This window comes from Gossypium arboreum, chromosome 5 (assembly GCF_025698485.1).
Source record: "Gossypium arboreum isolate Shixiya-1 chromosome 5, ASM2569848v2, whole genome shotgun sequence".
In the NCBI taxonomy this organism is placed as follows: Eukaryota; Viridiplantae; Streptophyta; class Magnoliopsida; order Malvales; family Malvaceae; genus Gossypium; species Gossypium arboreum.
Genome location: NC_069074.1, coordinates 42834196 through 42857575, shown reverse-complemented (window position 1 = coordinate 42857575; position 23380 = coordinate 42834196). Strand labels below are relative to the sequence as shown.

General features: G+C 33.9%; 1 long non-coding RNA gene across 1 annotated transcript; it reads right to left on the bottom strand.

Annotated features, from left to right (window-relative positions):
- Positions 1-113: 113 nt before the first annotated feature.
- Positions 114-4808, bottom strand: LOC128292882 (uncharacterized). Its single transcript, XR_008282852.1, has 2 exons — positions 4684-4808; positions 114-306 (listed from the first exon to the last, which is right to left on the bottom strand). It is a non-coding gene; the product is annotated as an uncharacterized LOC128292882 (long non-coding RNA).
- Positions 4809-23380: the final 18572 nt, after the last annotated feature.

The window sequence follows — 23380 nt, the reverse complement described above, 5'->3', positions numbered from 1 at the left end:
TAATTTTGGAAAATACTTTTATTACGGAAGCTTTGCTTGTTGTCGTGTTATTTTGAAATCAACTGTTGTTTTTGAAAACGTGCCCTAAAGCTATCCAATTTCAACAGTTAAAATAAGTAATACCTATCTTAGTAATACATATTAAAACCATTAAAAATAATTAAGCGGCCTTATTACATTTAAAAACCCAAAACTTCAAACGTAAATAAAAGGATGTCCAGTTCACCAGAAGAAAATCAAACTTTCAGAATGGGTGGCCACTCCGAATTCCCTCACAGCTCCAAGCCCACTATGGTTGGGGATTTCCTGCGTGGATGAAAATAAAAGGGGTGAGTTTGGGGAAACTCAGTGTGTACGGAAAACCAATTCAAAGCCCAAGTTAGCTCAAGCCTATTGGGCCTAAGCCCATTCAGGTAACAGTGATACTGGGCCAGAGCCCTTTTCAAATTACAATAAACTGGGCCTTAGCCCCTTATTCAGATAATAGTATGGCCCATAGGCCTATTTCAAAATACATGCAACATCAATAAACATATGCAAGCCCATTTGGGAGACTACTCAACCCACCAACCACTACACTCCACCGTACCCACCATACACTCCATGTGGGAATAGCTCAACCCACCCACCCAACACTCCACAGTTGTAGCCTTATCGCTCATTGATGAAGAATTGAGGCAAAGCCTCCAAGACGTGGACAAGCCACTTTCGATAATTCCTCCGTCAATATCCCGGTCCATGCATCGATAATAACAACATGGCATGCGATAAATAACAAATCAAACATGCATTTAGGTTAATTTAACCCTAGGGGTATTTGGTAATTTATCTCTTGGGGTAAAATTGTAAATTTTCCACTTTTAAAGGTATTTCATAATTTATCTATTTTAGGGTTTTTCATGCATATTCCTACTTTTCACGTACTAACAGAATCACGCATCGAGGGTTCTTACCGAATTGGGCTGTTGGCCCATCATTCCAATTTTGGCCCATTAAGCCCAAAAATATCGAGGGCACAGAAATCATGCACTTTGCAATCCAAATTTTGCAGTTTACCAAAAACATTAATCAATTTACCTCACGAGCATTCGCACACTCTCAAATCTACAAAATACCGGTTTTTGGCATTTCGACTTTTCGACTTTTGCCGATCCAGACTAAGAAAGAGGGTGTTAGTTACACACATTTGCGACGATATCTTGTGAGATCCACACACGAACCGCCTACAATTGGATTACTAACACGTTAATCTAACTATTCAAATACAAACTACGATTAACCCCTTACAATATTCTACCAACCACACCTACAGATTATAGTAAGCTTATAAGAAATCAATAAGCAACTCATTAACAAATTTTTGTCAATGTTTACCACATAATCATAATTTCACCGCAAGTTGTCTTTCGAACAACAGTCACTAAATAATTTATAACTGGAGCTAAGAAACTCCAAATCAAGTGCCGTTAATTTTCCTGAAAATAGACTCATATATCTTCTATCCATAAAATTTTCAGAATTTTTTGGTTTAGCCAATCAATACCAGATTTTTCTTAAAGTTTCCCATGTTTCACTGTTTGACAAATCTGACCACTCTTCATTACGAATCAAATTTCTCATTGTACAGAATTCAAAATATATTCTTGCGACAGCCCTAAAGTGACCCTAGTCGGAAAGTGATTTCGGGACAACGAAACCGAGTCTTATAAATAATTAAAGGTTATATTCTGTGTTTATGATGTGAGTAAATGCTTGTGTGATAGTTCCATGCTTCAATTTGGTCAGTGTATGTGAAAATTATTAGTAGGGACTTATGTGAGACAATTTAGAAATATGCTAGGCAAGTGTTAAAGTGGCCTATTAATATATGTGGGAAAGTGCTTGTCCTTGCATGTCAAATTAGCCAAACTATAGGTAGTGGCCGGCCATGCTACAAATTGTATAATCAAGTGTGAATTTTATATTAACTTTAATTAACTAGGTGCCATATTAGTATGGAGGATGTAATAAAATAAAGAAATGATAACTAAAGGAAGGGATGGGTGAAAGAAAAAAAAAAAGAGATCATCATTCATGTTTCTTCCTAGCCGAATCTAGAGAAAAAAAAGGAACAAGAGCATTCGGTGATGAAAACAAGTTGTGTTCCTTGGTTCTTCTTGGCCGAATTGAAAGGAGGAAGAAGGGAGTGAAGCCATCGGTCATCTTAGGTCAATATTAAGGTAAGGTGTTCATATTAGTTCTTGAAATTTTAGTTGATCTTGAGTGAGATATCAAGTTTTTTTTTTTTTTTGTAACCCATGATGAAATTTTGATTTTTTTTTATTGAGTAAGGTTTTCGACTATGGTAACTAATAATGGTGAGTTTTGTTGTTTCATGTTAAAGTTAGGTGAATGATGATAGATGAGTGTTTGAACCATAAAAAGAATTCGGCTACCTTGTTATGAACTAGGGCCGATTGTGAGTTGGTTGTGGTTGAATATTACATGCTTGGTAGAATGGTGGATGAAAATGCCGAATGTGGTCTTTGGTTTGGCATGAGGTGATAAATAAAGGTTTAAAGGTAGCTTAAGTTAATTGATACTCACTAATGATTTCGAATGGAAGCTTTGTTAAGTGTGAAATGAGTGGTAGAGAGAGAACTATAGACTATTGCCGAATGTATGTTGGGTTGATAGAGTCTCCAAATTGATTTTATGTGAGTATGCATGACCGAATATAATCGGCCACATGAGTAAAGAAATGGTTATTTGATATGTGGTAAAAGTTAAGTGTTAAACGAAATGGAAATGATATCATATTGGAATATGTATACTCGACCACATGAATGAACACATAGATTGGTGTTGCATGTATTCGGTTATAAGTAAGCATATTGGTGGCTTAATCTTGGCTTAGACAATCGGCTAAAAGAGAGTGTGGGTTAATATGTTGAGTTGATTCATGATTTCATATGTATGTGACTTTAATGTCTAATGTATATATATATATATATATATATGGGTTAAGTACCTTGAGTTTCTTTTTTTGATGTTCAAATGATTAAATCAATTTATTTGTTAAATTAAGCTCAAGAGCAAAGGGGAACTAAATCCGATAAAGGGAAGGAAAAAGTGATCGAATAGCCGTCGAAATCGTTCGACAACATCCGAGGTAAGTTTTCGAGTAATGGAACTTAGTTTACGATTTGATTAAGTCATGACGTATAATCATAACGAATATATGGTGATATAATGATTCTACTTGAATTATATGTTGAGTTAATTAGTCTAAACGTATGATGAGTAGCCGTATGTGCATAGAAATCATGTCATGAAGCAAACCGAATCATGCTGTTCGTATGTGGCTATTGAGCCGAAAATGGGAATGCTTAATAATTGATTTGTGTTTGAATTCTAGTTATGAAAATGAAATAAAGATGTGTCATGATTTACTGATATGTGCATGAATATTCGGACGCTAACGGGGTTAAGTCCCGAAGACATTTGTGCTAGTGATTAATTTCGGGCTAAGTCCCGAAGGCATTTGTGCGAGTTACTAATTTCGGGCTAAGTCCCGAAGGCATTTGTGCGAGTTACTATATCCGGGCTAAGTCCCGAAGGCATTTGCGCTAGTGACCATATCCGGGCTAAGACTAGACGGCCTTGTGCGAGTGGTTATATCCGGCTAAATCCCGAAGATAAGTGGGTTTGGGAATGAGCGATCTTGCTGTAATAATTTCAATTAATACGCTCGAAAAATCCCAACGATGAGGTATGTTTCGTATGTGCATAGAGATAATTAGAAGTCATGCCATATATGTATAGATTCCTTTCTGAGTCTAGTTTCAATAGAAACAAACGGCATAAGTATTGAAGCCCTGTACAGGGAGATATATAAGTTGTAATGCAAGAAGGTCAGAGCAGTCAAACCCTGTAACAGGGGAGACTTTAACTAATAAACTGTACTAATTGGCCCGACCAAAAATTCTAGAAAAAAATTTGTAGATGGATATATGAGTCTAGTTTCAGGGAAAATTTACGAAACTGATTTTCGAGTTTTGGAACTCAAGATATGATTTTTAAGGTGACAGTGACGCAGTTAGCCAGCTTGTCTGGAAATTTTTAAAATGGACTGTGAATAAGTGAATTAAGTCTGTTAACCCCTCGTGTCCGACTCCGGCAACGGTCTCGGGTACGGGGTGTTACAGTTCTTGTTTATTTCATTTGAAACTAGACTCATTAAGCTTTAATTATATAATTTATTAACCTTCTAACTCATCTCTCACAATTTATGGTGATTTTCCAAAGTCACGCTATCGCATCGTCCCAAGCAGATTTATTACCAAATCACTCTTTCACACATAACTTGCATGCATGTTATTTAAACATGTATATCACCAATCAATCATCACATATCTATGAGTTTACTTAAGTGTAGTCTCCATTTCATCATTTTAAAGCACAACATGTTAGCCGATTTTTCCCCTTAGCATCTAAGGCACATGCATGCTCATTTGTTTGGCTCAACTTCACCTATCTTCCATTTTTCATCAAAAGAACATGAAACAACAACCATTTCCTTCATTTTAATTCATGACTAAATGCTCACAACACAACTAAAATCCAAAATATGCTTCAAGAGTTAAGGTAGAATCAAGAAGAACTCATGAACATCAAGATAGAAGCAATTTACCATGAACTTACCTTCAATTTTCTTCCCCAAGTGACCGAACATTCAAGAGCTTTCTCCTCTCCTTTCTCTTCTCTAACTTTAGGCTATGATGAACAAAGATGGACAAAACTTTGTTCTTTTCACCCCTTTTTCTTTTAATAAAATTTCATATTTCATCCATTTAATTCTTTAATACAAAAGACATGAAATGCCCATCATGGAACATTTACCTAAACCATTATCATGGAATATTTACCTAACCCATTATCATGGAATATTTACCTAATCCATTATCATGGAACATTTACCTAACCCATTATCAATTTGTACCATGAATTATGGATATCAAGTGCTCATATTGTCTACAACAACATGATGGCTGGCCACTTCATGTAAAATGGGAGGTTTGTCATGCAAATCCTCCTATTTTGCACTCCTATTTATTTGGCCACTTCAATTTAGCCTATAGCATTTTCAAACATTTTCACATAGGTTCTATTTCATAATTTCACTCCCTTTTTTCTTATGGAACGAAAATTAACTAAAATTTCCCGGTTCTATCTTAAGCTTGGGTTTCTAGAGGCCCACTAACATAATTAAACCTATGCCAACATTCACAGAATTCCCGAAAATTGGGGCGTTACAGGTATTTATCTTATTTGAGGTATAATACGACAATGGATAAATATCTAAACACGGTTTGGGATGTGATTATAATGAAATGAAATGGTGATGTATAAAAATGGATCGATGATATACAAAAAACAAAAAATGTCATGCTAGTGAATGGCAATAATGTAACTACGACAGTGATAAAATACCAATTTGTAATGATGATTGCAATGATCGTATTATAATTATTATTCTAATAATAATAGAAATAATCGAAGACATGTAAGTGATAATAATAATAATAGTAATAATAATAATAGCAAGAAAAATAAGAACAATATGTGTACAAGTAAAAAAAAAATCTAATTTTTGAAAGTATAAAAAGGGTAATAAATAAGATGATAATAAAATAGTAATAATAGATAATAAAATAGTAACAATAATGAAGGCATGAATAAAATTAATAATCGATGAAAGAAAATAAAAGTTTAAAAATGAAAGAATAATAAATGAATACAAGGATTAAAATAAAATAAATAAATAAGTAAATGAATAATAGATAAATAGATAAGTAAATGAACAAACAAATGATTAGAATAAAAGGAATAATGAATAAATAAACAAGTAAATAAATAAATGAATAAATAAAAGAATTAAAATAAAAGGGCTTAATTGTAACTTAAATGAAATTAAAAGGATAAATTAATAAAATAAATAACAAAGGGGTTAAAAGGTAAATAATAAAATAATTAAAACAGAATCAAGGATTAAAATGAAACGTGCAAAAAGGAATGGGGATTAACCAGGAAAATATCCCAAACCCCACTGAATGCGCCATTTCCTTTAGCAAGTCGAGGGACCAAATTAAAAATGAAATAAAATTGAACGACCAAATTTAAAAGAAAAAAAGAAATTAGGGTCAAAATATAATGCACGCAAAGGGACAAGGACTAAATGATAAATTATTCCTAGTCCTACAAACGTACCGTTTCATGGTGGACTGAAATGAAACGGAGCCAAAATTGCAGAGTAAAATTAAAAAGAAAAAAAAGGAAATAGGATTAAATTGAAATAGGGCGAAAAAGCTAAAGGACCGAAGCGTAAATATCCCTCTGGGGGAAAAACAAGTGGATCCTAGATTAAAATTGGGTCGGGTTTTGGATCTTAAGCAAAACAACATCGTTTTGGCAACTGATGTTAAGTCCAAAACGGCGCCGTATAGTCCCTTATATAAATAGCCAAAAAAAAAAAACACTTCCCTCTTCATTTTTTTCAGAAAATTCTGAGAACTCTCTCAGACTCTCTCTCCCTCTCCCTCTCTCCGGACATCGGACCATCGTCCATTTGCCATGACCGCCGGCGACAGTGACCGTCGTATACAGTAGTCGGAGTTCACCAAAAACTTTCGCTTTGAACGCTTCGATCCTTAGAACCCAGATCTGAGGGCAGTTTTCCTTAAAACTCGACCAAAAAAATGAAAACTGAAGGAATCTCTTCGGTTTCTCCGCCATTTCGTCGAAGAAAACCGTCCGTTATCGGGGACAGTATCCTCCTCCACTCGCGGCGGTGGGAATCAGAATGGTTCGGTAAGATTTGATTTTTTATTTTATGTTTTATTTAAAAAAAATTCATACGAAAATAAAACAAAAGAAAGAAAGAAAAAAAAATCACCTTCAAAAATTTTTATTCTGTTTTTTGATTAATCTTTGTGTGTAAATAATTACAATCGGTTTTTGTGGCTTTATAGCCGATTTCATTACAATATGTTATATTTTTTTGCTACTATTTACTTTTTTTTTGCTACTATTTCTCTGCTCTATTTTTGTGTTCTTTTCTCATCATTTTTACAGGCATTGGCAAGGTCAACGGAGGTGGATTTTGTCATTTTGGTGTAAGGGAGGCAGGCCTTAGGCAGTGAGCACACTGACATGGCACGTGGAGCGGTGGCGGGACTGAAAGGGGCTAGGGTTTCTTTTGTTTTACTGAAGATGTTTAGGTTTTTGGGCCATTTGGGCCATTAGGGTTTTTTTTCTTTATTTGGGCCATTGGGTCATATTGTAAATGGACTGCTTTCTGACTTCGACTTTATTTTTTAGTTTAATTTTTGTTTTATTTAGGCCCGGGCAAAATTGGGTCATTACATATTCTAAATACGTAATTTCCAAGTACATATGCATGTAAAATCCTGAATATATCTAACGCATCAGCTTAGAAAATTTGTTGCAGTGATTGAGGTCTAATGATGTGATTTATATTGGTGAGTGTTCATAATTGGATTTTTTATATGTATTTATTTAAGTTCTATTTTTGGAAAAATAAGGCTTATAGGCCTTTTTTTTTTAAAATTTGGATTTTACGTTGATTGTAAATTTAATTAGGGATACAGGCCAATTTTGCTAGAAAGCGCATCCACTTGGGCGAGTTTCCAGCTAATGGTCAAATCCCAATGGCTTTTTGAACATTGCCGCCAATTGTAAAAAAATTAAAACCCTAACCAACTGTAACTTTTTTTTTACCCTCTAAATACCCCTCAAATTTTATTTTTTTTATCCACATCCTTCTCTTAATTCTCAATTCTCTCAAACCCTCTCAAGTCTATCAATTTTAATAATTTTTGTATTTTTATTTAAAAATATTTTTTAAAATTATATCATTTTTATTCTTTTAAATCGATTTCTCACGAATAATCGTCTCCCTAATTTGCTTCGATGATAAGTATGTTTTTGCCGCCCAATTAGTAACAGTAAGACCGAAATTTAAATTTCGTTAATTTAAAAAATGTTAAATTTAATTTTTTATTATAATTATAATTTTTTTTGTGTAAATAGGCGGATTATCGTGTTTTGGAGGGCTTCATCCATAATATGGGAAAGCTTGCGATTCCTAAAATTTGTGACCATTTGCAAACGGCTAGATCCTTACATGTGTCTCGTATGTCCGAAGGCTGGAAACTCAATTTGCAATTAATCAGCGCATTGGTGGCAAGATGAAAGCACAAAACACATAATTTCTACCTTCCATGTGGTGAGTGTACAATCACACTTGAAGACATACCACCAAAACTCGGTCTGACAGTGGATGGACTAGTCATCACGGGATCTGGGATTGTTCTGGATAAAGTGACCCTCTGCCAATCACTGTTGGGAAAGGTCTCGGACAAGTTCAAAGGTGGCCGGATATCGATGAATTAGTTGAAGGATAATTTCAACAAGCACCCTGAAGACCGAACGAAGGAGGTGATACAACAATACGCCCGAGTGTACATTAAGAGGTTATTCGAGGGCATTTTAATACCCAAAAAATCTCGAAATGTGGTGTACGTAAGGTGGTTCCTACATCTAGTGGACTTCAATGACTGCAAGAAACTAAGTTGAAGATCTGCTGAATTGTCCATATTATACCGAGAGATATGTCGGGTCACCCTACCAATTGCGGTATTGATCGGTGGTTGCTTGCTCCTGCTGCAGTCGTGGGCCTGATGATGACTACCATTTCTATGACCCAATGTGACCAACTCATATTATTCCCATTGGTGACCGAGGTAAACATCATTTATTAACAAATACGTGGCTTGTACAATAATTTTTATTATTATTCGTTTTGACTAACATATCGCTTGTAAAGGTGGTACCATGGGTTGAGCTACGTAGGACTGCCCGAGATTCTAGAAGATATTATGCTGTTGTTAGGTCAACGGTCGAAAGTCAATGTTAATTACCTATTCTTTCGAACCTATATTAATGACACAGTTATTCGTAAAAGAAAATTCATAAATAGTGATATTTACAATTTTACTTATCAGTTTGAATGGATGTCGTATGCTGACACCGATGTCATATCTTGCATCCCGTTGGAAGTTTTGGGCAATCGATAGATGTGGGACGAGAAGGTGCCGTTGATAGTGTATGCGACAGTGGAAATGCACGAAACAAATTGGATGTTGAAGTAGTTTGGTTGGAGACAATGGATTTCATTGCCACCGAAAGACCTGAAGGAACTACACAAGGTGGATATCTGTGGGAAGGATAACATTGACTAGTCAGCACGGCACGAAGAGCACATCGAAGCGTGGGATTGTATGATGCAATCCATACCCGTCTGCGAACAATTTTCTTAGCGGACACGGAGGCAGTTGATGAATACTTGGCATGGTTTAGAATTGTCGGTAAGCCATATTTGCTATCACCGGATGAGAGGAGTTGGCAAATTCAATTGAAGAGGTCACACCGCCACAGCATATTAAGAAGGGATGTGGTTGCACAATGGGTTCATCATTCGCTTCGGCAGAAAATGCGTAGCCAATATCCGAGTCACTTTCCTCCAGGTATTCTCATTCAATTAACTAACCCTGTGTCTTATTCACAAGCACTGTAATGACCCAAAATTCACGGGCATCAGAAAAGTGCAATATTAGGCCTCCGTCTTAGTAAACCAAAATATTATTAGAAGTATTTATGTGTCTAGTGGTGTGTCTAATTAGGTTTTTATTAAGTGAATTTAACTCAATTTAGAGTAATTAGTAAAAAGGACTAAATTGAATAAAGGGTAAAAGTTTAATTATAAATTAAAATAAAATAAAGGGGATTAAATAGACAATTATGCCTATTTCATTAGTTGAGGCAGAAAATGGGAAGAAAAATCTAAGATTTTTCTTAGATTATATATTATATATAATTAATAATAATTATTATTATGGTTTTATATTAAATTATTATTATTATTAAATAAATTAAAATAGTGACAAATGTATGGTAATGATAATAAACATGTGCAAAATACATGAAAATATACTTGTAATATATTTGTATATTTTCTTAAATAATAAGTAAAAATATTTATTAATTATTATTATATTATGAAATAAAATAAATAAAGACAAGTGTAAGGTGATGACAAGATACAAGGTGTTAATTAAAAGATGTACATTTGTAATATATGTATTTAATTTACTTATTATTTAAGTAATATATATTTTTATAATTATATATTATATTATTATTAAATTAATAAAAAATATAATAAAAAGAAAGTAAATAAAACAAAGCTTAAAAAGAAATAAAGCATAAAAGAAACAAAAAGCTCAAACGAAAAGGGAGAAAGAAAAGAAAAAGGAAAAACTAGGGTTTTGATTCTTAAAGCTTATTTTGGTAAGTCAATTAAGTCCTTTTCTTTTAATTTTGATGTTTTAGAAGCTTTTAGAATAAAGTTTTGTTGAAATTAAGTTGAAGTTTTGGAAGTTCTTAGGTTTTTGAACATAATTCATGCTGAACAAAATGATGAATTAAGGGTTTAATTGATAGAATTTCTAGTTAGAATTGATAGAGGGATTAAATTGTAAAAGAAGCTATAAGTTTTGTGTTCGAGGGACTAAATTGAACTAAATTGAAAGAAATTTTAATTTAGGGTTTTAATATGAACATTGGATAGTTAAGTTGAATTTGGAAGGAAATTGAGTAGAAATAAAGTATGAATTGATTTAGAAAAGTAAATGAGTTTAATTAAGACCAAATTGAAATTAAAGTAGAAATTGAATAGAAATTCAATTATTTAATATAAATTAGTGCCAGATTAATAGTGTAAATTATTTTAATTTTTCGTAGCTAATAAAGAACCCGAGGCATCGGCACAGAAAGGAAAAGAGAAGACCATCGAGGAGTAATCGCAAATTTCGGGTTTATTACTATAATTCAAACTACTATTTAATTAATGTTATATTTAAATTTTTATGTATGGTAAGTAAATTATAAGGTAAGTATTACTATTGACATGAATGAAATTGAAATGAAGTATGAATATCTTTGAGTATTTAAATCGTTTATTGATTGGAAAGTAGAAAAAAATGTATTAAATTGAAGTGTGATTAAATTGAAAGGTGTGTTTTGAATTGAAATGAGATTGAATTGAGAAATGATTTGAATATCCTATTAACTAGTCGGGCTGAATTGGATATAGTTGGTATGCCATAGGATTTAGAAGAGTTCAGGGGACTTTTTGGCTTGGCCGAGGAGATACTGATGTTACTTTATTTCTTCGGATTATCCGAAGAGGCATTTAATGCCTTTCTGGTGTGTTTGGGAGGATTATTTATTCTGGTGCATTTGGTTGGATTATTCTGGTGTATTTGGTTGGAATTCGTGTACCCATTAAAGTCCGAGTCTTGTTAATAGGGGTAATTAAATGAAAAAGAAAATGAATAAATCTTGATTTGAATAAGTTGATGGAAGAAATGAGATAGTGAAATTATGAATTGAAATGTGAAGTGAGAATGAGATATGAGATTTGAAAGCATGAACTTAAGGTTCATGAATTGATCAAAAATGCAAATTGTTGATATATGATATTTGTTGATAGACTATTATAAATGAAATATTAAATTATTGTAAAATTTATTCTTATGATTTTCTATATTACAAGTTGATGTTATAATTTGTTAATGTTATATAATTTGAATTATGGTAATACCATTAAGTATAGACATACTCAGCGTACGATTGTTCCCATGCGCAGGTTAGTAGAAGTCAAAGGTCCAGATCAATCCCGACTTCAGCACAACTTTGGTGATGTACTTTTCCTTTTGGTAAATGTGGCATGTACCTAGGTTATATACATGGGTCATATGATTTTGGTTATAAAGTATGGATGGTTTGTATTGTTTTGAATTTAGTCTAAGTAAAATGGTAAAGAGTATACTATAAAGTTTGGTATATTAAGTTTGAAGGAAAATGAATGAAGTTATTAGTAAAATTTGAATGATATTATAAATGTTTAATTATTAAATTATTGTGTTAATGAATTGGTTATGATTTAGGTGTATTTGAGTATAAATTGTTTTGGTTGTGCCATTGGTTTTGGATTGGTTGTGGTTTGAAATTGTAGGGAAGGTTAGATGTTTATAAAAGGGTTATATTGGGTTCAAAAAAAATTACGAAAAATTTCTGGAGCACCCGATCAAGTCTATATTCACTTCTAATTCGTAATTTGGGCCTCGATGGTCCATAAAAGAGACTTAATGAATATATTATATTATAAGTGTTAATTAAATTGTATAATATTCGTAAGTTATCCATAATGTTTGGTAATGCTTTGTAACTCTGTTCTGGCGATGGTTTAGGGTTAGGGGGTGTTATAGTTGTTGGTATCAAAGCTATTCAGGTTTAGCCGATTCTTGGGCTAAATCAAGCTCGAAAATTAGTTTAGAGATACATGCCACTGTTAAGTCGAAACTGAGTTGGGATTTGGATGCTGACCTATTCATTTATTTTTGTTTTATAGATTAAAGATGTCAGTTGAACGAATAGATGATACTGATCAAGAGATGTATACCGGAGATGAAGAATCATATAGATTAGATGAAACTGAATCAGTAACACCTAGTATAAACCCGATGAGAAATCAACCTTCTAATGTAGATAGAAGAAAGGATAGAGATAGAGATGATTCTCATTTATTACGAGTCATTGCTAACGCTTTACAAAGAGTAGTGGGAACTACTCCTGCTACGACATCCGTACCTATTTCGAGATGGGCCCCAATAAAAGAATTAAGAAAATACGGTGCCACTGAATTCTTGGGTCTGAAAGGAGTCAGTCCATCCACAGTAGAGAATTGGATGGAATCAACTAGAAGAGTTTTGCAACAACTGGAATGTACCCTCCGAGAATGTATGATTTGTGATGTTTCTCTACTGCAAGGTAAAGCTTATTTGTGGTGGGAATCTATAATTTTACATCTACCTACAGAACAGGTAATATGGGATCTATTTAAGAAAGAATTCCATAAGAAATATGTCAGGGAATTATATATTGAAGACAAAAAGCAAGAATTCCTAATGTTGAAACAAGGTGACTTATCAGTGGTAGATTACGAATGGAAATTTTCTAGACTCAGCTGATATGCTTCAGAGTTTATACCGACAGAGGCTGATAGTTGCAAGCGATTCTTACGGGGCTTACGAGATGAAATCAGAGTACAACTAGTATCACATCGAATCACAAAATTTGTGGACTTGGTTGAAAGATCAAAGACGGTAGAGCAGGTTTTGGGTCTGGATAAAAAGTCAGAAATAGCTAGATTGACTGGGAAACGAGTTGGAACCACTAGTTCAAATCCTCTACCAAAAAGATCCAGGGAATCCAGAGGTGGTTGGAGGCCGAGTTTTAGATCAGACCGAGGAGATAAAAGCCGGGGAAAGTAGATTATGGTTTCTACTGGCAGTGTAAAAGGGCCTTCACGAAACATTGATATTCCGGAATGCGAGCATTGTGGGAAAAAGTATCTTGGTGAATGTTGGAAAATAACCAAACGATGCTTCAGATGTGGGTCTACCGATCATTTTATCAGAGACTACCCGAAAGGCGAAGGTATCGCACCAGCAGCATCACAAAGGTCAGTGTCTATTGCTCAAAGCAAAGGCTCAGGTAGAGGTGGTTCCGTTTCCAGAGGTGGAGGTGTAAGAAGGGGCAGTGATATAGTCATACAACAGTTGGAGGCTAGAGCACCGGCTAGGGCATACGTAGTTCAGACTAGGGAAGAAAGCAATGCACATGACGTCGTAATAGGCATATTTTTACTATATTTTGAACCTGTTTATGCATAAATTGACCCGGGATCATCACATTCATATATTAATTCAAAATTGGTCGAGTCGAATAAATTAAAATCTGAAATGTGTAGAGTTTTAATAGAAGTGTTTAGTCCTTTGGGACAAACTGTGTCTGTGGACCAAATGTGTCGAAGATGCCTGTTGATAATATAGGATAAAATGTTTCCCGTTGATTTGTTAATTATGCCTTTCGGTAATTTTGATGTAATCTTGGGCATGGATTGGTTGTCTGAACATGGGGTGGTATTGGATTGTTATAAAAAGAGATTCAGTATTCAGACAGAAGATAGGGACAACATTGAGGTAAATGACATTCGTACCAGTGGTCGACACGTATCATTTTAGTGATAAATGTTAACAAATAGCTTCAGCAGGGCTGTACAGCATATCTAGCTTATGTTATTAATTTAGATTCGGTTGTTAGTTAGTGCAGCAAGATTAGAACTGTATATGAGTTTCCAGATGTATTCCTTGAAGAATTACCGGGTTTGCCACCAGATAGGGAGGTTGAATTTGCGATTGTTGTTTATCCGGGTACAGCTCCAATCTGTATACCTCTGTACCGAATGTCGCCTATTGAATTAAAGGAATTAAATGTACAGTTATAGGACTTATTAGATCATGGCTTTATCCGACCGAGCATGTCACATTGGGGAGCTTTGGTACTATTTGTTAAAAAGAAAGATGGTTCAATGTGGCTTTCTATCGATTAACGGTAGTTAAACAAAGTGACGATCAAGAATCGATATTCTTTGCTCGTATAGATGATTTGTTTGATCAGTTAAAGGGAGCTTCAGTTTTTTCAAAGATTGAATTGAGATCCGGGTATTATTAGGTGAAAGTAAAGGAAATTGATGTCCCGAAGACTGTATTCTATACTCGATATGGTCATTATGAGTTTTCGATGATGCCGTTTAGGTTGACTAATGCCCCAGCTTCTTTCATGGATCTGATGAACCACATTTTCCAGCCGTATTCAGATCAGTTTGTTGTGGTCTTTATTGATGACATATTGGATTATGCGAAGACAAAGGGGGAACATGATCAGTATCTCAGAACAGTTTTACAGATTCTGCGGGAAAAATAGTTGTACGAGAAGCTGATTAAATGTGAATTTTGGTTATCAGAGGTAGTATTATTGGAACATGTGGTATCTACTGAAGGGATTAGAGTTGATTCGAAGAAGATCGAAGCAATTGTCTGATGGAAAGCACCAAAGAATGTATCCGATGTACGTAGTTTTCTAGGGTTAGCTGAATATTACCAGAGGTTTGCTAATGGATTTTCGAAAATAGCATTGTTGATGACAAAGCTGCTACAAAAGAATGTTCCTTTTATTTGGGATGATCGATGCCAGAGGAGTTTTGAGACATTGAAGCATATGTTGACCAAGACACCTGTTTTAACCTTACCAGAGTCAGGAAAGGACTTTTTTGTGTATAATGATGCTTCCTTGAGCGGTTTGGGTTGTGTACTGATGTAAGATGGAATGGTCATAGCTTATGCATCTCGACATTTGAAGCCACATGAACGTAACTACCCGACACACGATTTGGAGTTAGCTACAATAATCTTTGCATTGAAGATTTGGAGGCATTACCTATATGGTGAAAAATATTACCTTTACACTGATCATAAAAGTCTCAAATATCTTCTGTCACAAAAAGAGTTGAACTTGAGACAAAGACGGTGGACTAAGCTCCTAAAAGATTATGACTGTGTTATAGACTATAATCCGGGAAAGGCAAATGTAGTAGCTGATGCATTGAGCAGAAAAGCTGCGGTCGAATTAAGGACAATGTTTGCTAGGCTTAGTATTAATGATGATGGAAGCTTGTTAGTTGAACTAAGGGTTAAGCCAGTAATGTTTGATCAGATTAGAGCATCCCAGTTAGAAGATGAAAAGTTAATGAAGAAAAGAGAGATGGTACAACAAGGTATGATGGAAAATTTTAGTATTGATGAACATGATTGTTTGAGGTTACAAAATCGGATTTGTATTCCAACTACTTCTGAGTTAAAAAAATTGATTCTTCGAGAAGCACATGATAGCACTTTTGTGTTGCACCCTGATGGAAGGAAGATGTATCGTAATCTACGAGAACTATATTAGTGGCCAGGGATGAAGAAAGATATAGTTGAGTATGTCGGTAAATGTCTGACATGTCAGTGAGTAAAAGAAGAACATCAGGTACCAACAGGGTTGTTACAGCCTATTAGTATTCCTGAGTGGAAATGGGATTGTGTTACTATGGATTTTGTTACGGGATTGCCATTGTCGGCGAGTAAAAAGATTGCCATCTGGGTAATTGTCGATCGACTCACAAAGTCAGCTCATTTTATAGCAATTATAACTAATTGGTCTTTACAGAAGCTTACCAAAGTTTATATTCGGGAAATTGTGAGACTACATGGTATTCTTCCATCGATAATTTTAGACTCGGATCCATGATTTACATCGAGATTTTGGAGGCAATTACATGATTCTCTGGGTACCAGGCTCAATTTCAGCAGTGCATTTGATCCGCAAACTGACGGACAGTCTGAGCGGGTAATTTAGATTCTAGAAGACATGTTGAGAGCTTGTATTATTAACTTTGAATCAGGTTGGGAACGTTATTTACCGCTAGCTGAATTTGTTTATAATAACAGTTTCCAATCTAGTATTCAAATGGCCCCGTGTGAAGCTCTATATGGTCGAAGGTGTAGATCGCCAGTTTGTTGGACAGAATTAAATGAAAGAAAAGTAATTGGGCCGAAATTAATTCAAGAAACAGAGGAAATAGTTAAGAAGGTCAAAGACAGACTGAAAGCAGCATTTGATAGACAGAAATCTTATGCGGACTTGAAACGGTGAGACATAGAGTAGTCTGTTGGTGATAAAGTGTTTCTTAAGGTATCACCTTGGAAGAAGGTTCTGAGAATTGGCCGGAAGGGAAAATTAAGTCCTCGTTATATTGGGCCGTATGAAATAGTAGAAAGTATTGGACCGGTTACTTATCGACTAGTCTTGCCTTCAGAGTTATAGAAGATTTACGATGTTTTTCATGTTTCTATGCTTCAGAGATGCAAATTGGATCCTTTCCATATTATTCCCACTGAAGACATTGAAATTTGATTAGACTTATCTTATGAAGAAGAGCCAGTGTAGATATCAACTCGAAGAGTAAAAGAATTGAGAAATAAACGGGTTCCTCTATTAAAAGTGTTAGGAGAAATCATAAGGTGGAAGCAATTTGGGAACCGGAGGAGACAATGAGAATTCAATATCCTCATCTCTTCTCAGGTAAATTTCAAGGACGAAATTTATTAAGGGGGAGAAATGTAATGATCCAAAATTCACGGGCATCAGAAAAGTGAAATATCAAGCCTCCGTCTTAGTAAACCGAATTAATAAATATTATTAGAAATATTTATGAGTCTAATGGTATGTTTAATTAGGTTTTTATTAAGTGAATTTAGCTTAATTTAGAGTAATTAGTAAAAAGGACTAAATTGAATAAAAGGTAAAAATTTAATTATAGATTAAAATAAAATAAAATAAAGGAGATTAAATAGGCAATTATGCCTATTTCATTAGGTGAGGCGACAAATGGGAAGAAAATTCTAAGATTTTTCTTAGATTATATATTATATATAATAATAATTATTAATTATTATAATGGTTTTATATTAAATTATTATTATTAAATAAATTAAAATAGTGATAGGTGTATGGTAATGATAATAAACATGCATGAAAATACACTTGTGGTAATGATAATAAACATGCATGAAAATACACTTGTAATATATTTGTATATTTTCTTAAATAATAAGTAAAAGATATTTATTAATTATTATTATTATATTATGAAATAAAATAAATAAAGACAAGTGTAAGGTGATGACAAAAGACAAGTGTGTTAATTAAAATATGTACATTTGTAATATTGTATTTAATTTACTTATTATTTAAGTAATAGATTTTTTATAATTATATATTATATTATTATTATTAAATTAATAAACAAATATAATATAAAGAAAGTAAATAAAACAAAGGTTAAAAAGAAACAAAGCATAAAAGAAACAGAAAGCTTAAACGAAAAGGGAGAAAGAAAGGAGAAAGAAAAGAGAAAGAAAAGAGAAAGAAAAAAACTAGGGTTTTGATGCTTAAAGCTTACTTAAGTCCTTTTTCTTTTAATTTGATGTTTTAGAAGCTTTAAAACAAAGTTTTGTTGAAATTAAGTTGAAGTTTTGGAAGTTCTTAGGTTTTTGAACAAAATTCATGTTGAACAAAATGATGAATTAGGGGTTTAATTGATAGAATTTCTAGTTAGAATAGATAGAGGGATTAAATTGTAAAAGAAGCTATAAGTTTTGTGTTAGAGGGTGTAAATTGAAAAAAATTTGAATTTAGGGTTTTAATATGAACATTAGATAGTTAAGTTGAATTTGGTAGGAAATTGAGTAGAAATAAAGTATGAATTGAGTTAGAAAAGTAAATGAGTTTAATTAGGACCAAATTGAAATTAAAGTATAAATTGAATAGAAATTCAATTATTTAATATAAATTATTGCTGTATTAATAGCGTAAATTATTTTAATTTTTTGTAGCTAATAAAGAACCCGAGGCATCAGCATAGAAAGGAAAAGAGAAGATCATCGAGGAGTAATCGCGAATTTTAGGTTTGTATTACTATAATTCAAACTACTATTTAGTTAATGTTATTTTTAAATTTTTATGTATGGTAAGTAAATTATAATGTAAGTATTACTATTGACATGAAATAAATTGAGAGGAAGTATGAATATGTTTGAGTATTTAAATCGTTTATTGATTGGAAAGTGGAAAATAAAATGTATTAAATTGAATTGTGATTAAATTGAAAGGTGTGTTTTGAATTGAAATGAGATTGAATTGAGAAATGATTTGAATACCCTATTAACTAGTCGGGTTGAGTCGGATATAGTTGGCATGCCATAGGATTTGAAAGAGTTTACGGGACTTTTCGGCTTGGCCGAAGAGATACTGATGTTACTTTATTTCTTCGGAATATCAGTAGAGGCATTTAATGCCTTTCTGGTGTGTTTGGGATGATTATTCTGGTGTGTTTGGTTGGAATTCATGTATCCGTTAAAGTCCGAGTCTTATCAATAGGGGTAATTAAATGAAAAAGAAAATGAATAAATCTTGATTTGAATGAGTTGATGGAAGAAATGAGATAGTGAAATTATGAATCGAAATGTGATGTGAGAATGAGATATGAGACTTGAAAGCATGAACTTAAGGTTCATGAATTGATCAAAAATGCAAATTGTTAATATATGATATATGTTGATAGGCTATTATAAATGAAATATTAAATTGATTGTAAAATTTGTTCTTATGATTTTCTATTTTACAAGTTGATGTTATAATTTATTAATGTTATATAATTTGAATTATGGTAATACCACTGAGTATAGACATACTTAGCATACGGTTGTTCCCGTGCGCAAGTCAATAGAAGTCAAAGGTCCCGATTCAGCATTTAGATCAATCTTGACTTCAGCACAACTTTGGTGATGTAATTTTCCTTTTGGTAAATGTGGCATGTACCTAGGTTATATACATGAGTCATATGATTTTGGTTATAAAGTATGGATGGTTTGTAATGTTTTGAATTTAGTCTAAGTAAAATGGTAAAGAGTATACTATAAACTTTGGTATTAAGTTTGAAGGGAAAATGAATGAAGTTATTAGTAAACTTTTAATGATATTATGAATGTTTAATTATTAAATTATTGTGATAATGAATTGGTTATGATTTAGGTGTATTTGAGTATAAATTGTTTTGGTTATACCATTGGTTTTGGATTAGTTGTGGTTTGAAATTGCAGGGAAGGTTAGATGTTTATAAAAGGGGTTATATTGAGTTAAAAAAAAATTACAAAAAATTTCCGGAGCACCCGATCTAGTCTCGATTCACTTCTAATTCGTAATTTGGGCCTTGAAGGTCCATGAAAAGGACTTAATGAATATATTTTATTATAAATGTCAATTAAATTGTATAATATTTGTAAGTTGTCCGTAATGTCTGTTAATGCTTCGTAACCTTGTTTCGGTGACGATTTAGGGTTAGGGGGTGTTACAAGCACCATCGCACTATGGACCACCACCGTACTACGGACCACCGCTGTACGTGGCCGGTTCTTTTGTTTCTGCAAGTACATATTTCACTCCACCGACGTCCCCCACATACTACACCCTTGCATAGATGTCGATGCTGAACCCCGTGTTGAGATAGTCGACTACATACCCACCGCCATTGATCCGAGCGCTTATGTAGCAATCGATGCTGATACATTTCCTACGTACCCGAGATTTGGGGAACTTTATGGTTTCATGCTTATAGTGACACAAACACCACGTGCACACCTATTTTACGGGGGTGGCTCATCGTCGTAACCAGTGGACGAGGGAGTGGCAAATACATGATGGCAACAAGGACGAGTTAATAATCAACCACGGAAAAAGATAATGACGGTGTCGATTCTGGAGATACAATTGCCTAAGGGGTCGTTCTAGCTACGTACTCAGGCGATGACGAGTAGGAGGAGGAAGTCTATAGGCTCACACCTTCAGATAAACCTCCGGTGGTACGACCAGTTGTTTGCAGAAATCCTTTACGTGACCGACATCCACCTCTTTGTGGTACACATTCTCCTTGACGACACCATTGATTGTATTTTTTCATTTATTTTTTTAATATAAATATAGACATGTCATAAAAAAAAACCAAGGTTATTCATTCAAACAAACCATTTGTCATTATTATTCTCTATGTTTCATCGATAAATAAAAAATGTCAAAATTTGTTATCGACATATTATTTTGAATATAAAATTTTTTGGATTTTCCTTATTATCAACAACTAAATAAATTTTATGTCCTTAAAATTGATCACAATACGAAACATCAACCTTTATAGTTATACTGAATACAACAAACATTTAGGACCATATGAAATTTGGTTAAAAGCAATGTTATCGATGCTGAAGCCCTTACATTTCCCTGTACCAGAGAACAAGTAGGCTTTGTATGCCCTAGGTTTCGAAAATACCCGCATAATTTCTGTTGATCATGCCTTTTCCGAATATCCATATTTTTCCTTATCCAGGTAGAATTCTAGCAAACTTTCGGGACGCGATTCAGAACCTTGTTTGGCACTAACTCAAACGACACGCTAGACACAGGTAACCACCTACTCTTATTTAGGACGGGTGGAAATTCAAGACTCTAAACACTACAAATGTGTCGTAGTCGGTCGACGTCGTTGATATAAGGCGCGTATTCAATCCATGTGTTCTCACATGCAGTAATTGCAAGTGCGTATGAGAACCGAAGTGCTTGGAATCTTTCACAATAGTAGGTCTCTTCCATTAGATTCACACAGTAGGATGCACCCGACATTTCCTAGTCAGGCCTAGCGTGCTCGGTAACTTGAAAATTGAGGTTTCGACTCGAGTGGCACACTACATACACCATGTTTGCTCTCGATGTATTTCGTCGAATCTCTTTCATCACGTCATTGCAGAATTTACCGCCATCTACTATTTGTCTAACGTACGTCGACTCCCTCTTAGGTACCGTCATTTGATATTTGTCTAACATACGACGACTCCCTCTTAGGAAACAAGGCGATAATTCCAAAGTATGTCTCTTTGACAATCGATGTTATCGATAAATAATGTGTCCCCTTTAGTATCGAATTGATGCACTCCGTCAAGTTTGATGTAATGCGCCCGTATTGTAGACCCACATCGTACGACTGCGTCTACTGTTTGAATGGTATATTCAAAATATACACCGTACCATACGCGTTAATAGTGCTTAATTTGTTCAACTTTTGATGGAAAACATGTTGAATGAGCTCGTAACATGTCGATAAATATGTACTAGTTAGTGTAATGAAATAACATGAATAAATAGTTGGAACTACAAACCCATGTCAAAGACTAGGATTCGCTCAATCACCGAAGGATATTTTTGGTAGTAGTTGAATCTCACATGTCGTATGCAATACCAATGATGAGTGCAATTCCAGAGGGATCCGTGATGATCAATTGTTGAGAGTATTCCGGGTCCCCTGTTTGATATGACACATATGTTGGGCTGTGGGCAACTCAAAAAGAAATCTTAAGCATCTTTCGTTTCTCCGGGAGTTATTACAAACACTATAGGGAGAATCTTTTGATTACTGTCTTGTGCAATGGCAAGCAGTAGATGCTACTCATACATTCCGTACAACCATATGCCGTCAATTTGGTCCATAGATTTATAGTGCTGAAATGCCTATCTACATTGCTCGAAGGTCCAAAAGAACCATTGGAATACTCTTTTCCTAACGACCATCTGATTGTCGCAGTACCCTGGGTACGTTTCGAGATCGGTTACGGAACCTGGTACATACCGATCCATTACCTAACACCATTGTCATAGATAGTTATACGAACCCTCCCACCCGTGATGCAACTTTTCCATAGCTTTCTGTTTTGCAACCCATACTTTGTAGTACGTTGGAGTGTACTGATATTGACTACATACATTCGAAATCAATAGCAGTATTTCAATTTGGGGTCTGACTGTAGCAGCCTAAAATTTCAGTGGTGTTGGAATAGTGATTCGAGATCACTAAATCGACGAATAATATTAGAAAATTTAATAAATATAAAAATAAAAATAAAATATTTAGAAGTGAGTGAGAAATTAGAAATATTTTAAATATCTGAAATTAAAATTTAAGGAGAAATTATTGAATAAATTGAGTTAAAAATAGGGTACCGAGACCTCGATTTCCTAAAACTGAGTCAAAAATATTTTTATAAATATTTATGGAGTGTTTGTAATGTGGTATTAAAATTTCATTAGCAAATTTTAACGTTTGGGTGGTCAATTAAATAAAAAGGACTAAATTGAAAAAGGTGTAAAAGTTGCTAAAAGGATTAAATAGCTCAGTTGTCAAATAAGGAAGGACCTAAAGTGTAAATAAGCCCAAGGGAGATATTTTGGGCAGCAAAAGCAGAGAAAAATCAGAAAAATTGAGGAAATAAGGGCAAAATTGGAAAATTACAAAATTAACTAAATAAAGAAAGGACTAAAGTGGAAATATCTAGATTTCTCTTTATTTTCTTCATTCTCATCAGCCAAAAAGGCCATAGGAGGGTTTTATAAACTGGATTTTCATAATTTTTGTTTCAAGTGAGTAAATTCTTGCCTTTTTCTTGTAATTTTTGTGTTTTTAAGACTTTTACAACTAGGTCCTACTATCTAATTCATTAGTTTTTGATTCTATCGATGATTTTGGAAGTTTCCATGGATGATTTCTTAAATTTTATGATGAATTAGTATGAAATCGAAGCTTTAATTTGGTTGTGAGATGATTTTATTAAGTAATTTCAATAAAAATTGATGTTTAGGACCTAATTGTGAAAAATGTTGAAATTAGGGTTTGATGCTAAAATTATGATTTTAAAAGGTTGTGAAGTAG